This window comes from Maylandia zebra, linkage group LG2 (assembly GCF_041146795.1).
Source record: "Maylandia zebra isolate NMK-2024a linkage group LG2, Mzebra_GT3a, whole genome shotgun sequence".
Lineage (NCBI taxonomy): Eukaryota > Metazoa > Chordata > Actinopteri > Cichliformes > Cichlidae > Maylandia > Maylandia zebra.
In genome coordinates this window covers 37,310,367-37,313,639 of record NC_135168.1, presented here as the reverse complement: position 1 = coordinate 37,313,639, position 3,273 = coordinate 37,310,367, and positions in this window count along the sequence as shown.

Genomic DNA, 3,273 nt, shown 5'->3' with positions numbered 1-3,273 from the left:
GTGAGTCACAGCGACTTATTGAGTAGCTGACAATCCCGACTCTGCTGATAAACGATGAATACCTGAAAACACGACTGGATTACGGATGAGGAGATGTGGAGCGTGTGTGGCCATGCGCATCCAGGTGTGAACAGCTAAGTGCAGCTAGGTACAGCAGTCTCAGAAATGGAGGGAGGAATTAAGGACTATTCAGACTCATTGTCCCCAGCTTCCCTATGACTACTGCAAAAGTTCTGCTAGAAAACCAGCTCCCAAGACAAACTCACTTTCCGGCATCTTATCCGACTTACCACCAGATGGACCACCGCTATCAGTTCACGCTCCTCTATTTGAGTATGTATATATGAGATTATCTACCACTGTTGCTAGTCCATCCTTATGCTTACTTGAACAGAGGATTAGTTATGGACTAACTGTGATTAGCACCGAAGCCCACGATTAAACAAATCCACGCATACCGAGGTTTTGCACCTGTTACCTACACGAGTCCCCCAGCACTACAACAATGTTGCCAGATGAGGAGCCTTCCAGCACCCCTCCCAAGGACTCCAAGAAGGCCACATATATTTACTGCTTTTATTTACAACCTAATCACAAACTACAATTAGAGCTGGCGCCTGACCTGAAGCTGCAGGGAACGGTTCAGGGAGGAGGATATTATTATTACTTGTAATTAAATGCTTGTGTGATATATTAGTTAAAAAAAATATTACCCGGACCTTCCCATGTGAATATAATACCCCATATCTCTCTAACAGTAGCTACTCCTCTACTATGGCCAAATTTTATTCAATCAGAAAAAATTATTATGGCTTCACATCGAGGCTTATGTTTAGGAATAATCCCCAACACATAAATAATATTGTTTATGGCCATATTTGAAATGTTTTGTCTCACTACTTACTCATTTTCAATGCAATCGATATCCATTTCTCGTGTAAAATGCTAGTTAGAACTCATTGCTAAAGTCTGTCTAAGCCCTATATATATTTATATGGGGAAGCATAGAGTTTTGAGGTCCTGGGTTCCTGTGAAACACAGACCCTCTCCTGAAAGCCTTGTGAGTGGGGAGGCAGAATGAAGGTGGTAACAACCTCCTGCTCCTGCTGCCTGGCAACGCCTCTTCACTGGAGGACGAAAAGTGCTTCATTGTTTTTCTGCCATTCACAGCAGCTGTCTCAAGGTCCCTGTGTCTACAGGAGAAGAGGACTCCTTACTTTTTTCTGTTTTTCTATTTGTGCATCTGTGTTTGTGTCAATCTGTGTCTGAGGACGAGTCCAAGAAGCCATGTGCTGAATAAAACAAAGACAGCGGACCCCAGTGGGTAAAGGGTGATGTAAGGTCTCAATTAAAGCGTGCCACAGTTCCTCTGCTCACTTTGGTCTTCTGCCTCTCTGGGAATATTTTATTTTTTAGAGTTTGAGACATATGTTTCAATCATTAAGACAGAGAAAGGCAGGGAAAAGTAGAAAAATATAGAAAGGCACAATGGAGGAGGGGATGAAGACCCAGCCCAGTGAGGACAGAAAAAGCCCGTCGCTGTCACAATTTCAATATCCAGTCACGTAATGCTACCTCGCTCACGCTGCTGCTTAGCTCCAACTTGGCTGCAGATCAATAAAATGTCACCTATCACCAGAAGCGTGGTTTCTCATACTAACCTCGAGGACAACATGCCGCATCTTTAGCTCAACCACCCGCCGTATTTACACACACATTCTGTCAAACCTCCTTTCCCTCCCAAAGGCATTAAAGGTTTTAAACCAATGTTCTCCTACTCTTCTCCTTTTCTCACACAGCAAGGCCTTCGCTGAGGAAAGCTTCCCTTTCCTCACAATAATGAATGTTCTATGAAATCAGAGGGAGGGTTATTCTGTTTGATAATAAATACCAAGCATACACACCAAGGAATAAAGATGCATAGTGGCGAGTTTGCACACAATCCGACAGAGGCAAAGCAGTGAAGTGAGGGCAGACTCTTCTGTACTTTAAACCAATTGCACCAACAGCTTCAGAGCAGATAAAATGAGGTCTGGGGAAAAGAAATAAAAACACAACTCCATTTTTAAACCTTTAATATAAGTGCCCGAGTCTTCCTTTGACTCTCAAGGCCTGTAAATTGGGGAGCCTTATCTTCTTTCAGCGCCCTGTCACTCTTTTGTGCTCGTTTTGGTTGGCCTCAGAAAAACTCTTGTCTCTGATAATGGCGCTCAGTGTCAGAGTCTTTCACCTCCATTTAAAAGGAGCATTATTACTCATTCATGGTGGCTGGAAGAACTGGGAGCTGTACAGCATATGCCATAGGTACCGTTCTGTGCAAGTGTAGTTAGCAGCAAACAATAAAGCTTGATGTATGCTCAAAATATTGCAAGACAACAAACTTGGGTTAGCGTGTTTATGATGAATTTTGGCTCAATAAAGCAAGGGTGCAATAGCCAAATGAATTTTTTTTTTTACTTGCTAGTTAAATAGCCACTTATAGCTCATGCTGTAAACACCGTTAGGCTGATTTATGTGGAGCTGCTTTATCAGAGCACAACAGGCCAACCAAGCACAATGGCAAAGATGGTGGGAATTAATATTTCCATGCCCCGTGCAAGTTGCTCTGAACTGGACTACTTGTAACACCGTAAAGATATGTCTACTTTTATTGCACTTCTCCTCAGATTTGATTTTGTTTTTTAATGAAAAGTAGTTAATTGCAATACATCTAAGCTAATTTTTCAAACAAACATAAACTCAGATCTAGAAATAAGGCTCTCGTCTGTAATCCAAACAAAACTGCAGGATCTGTAAATAGTTTCGGCACATTGTGTAATGATTAAAGGTCACTGTTTTCGCTCTTGCAATCTCAGTTAATTGACTGCAGCTTTCCACCAGAATGGTTTAATTTGTGCTAATTACAATATGGAGGGAAAAAATAGAAGAAAGAAAAACAAATACCCTAAAAGTGGTTGATAAAATGTATAGCCTTTCTTCCCTTATACTGATAGTATTTTTTTTTAAAATAATGCCTTGTAGTGATCATTTGCCTTGGTTGACTAAAGTGTATCACATAATTAAATCATGGTAAGGGCTTGTTAAATCTATAATATCAGTGAAATTGAGGGGTGATGTTAGCCTTAATCGACTTGCAGACTCGGACGATAAACAGTTTTAACAAATGACTGATGGCATGTCCTCGCTGCATTGGATATCTTAAATAAGAGGCACTTCTGCAGGAATCTCTTTATGGAGGAGAATCTATCCCACACACACTCTTTTGTACCTGGG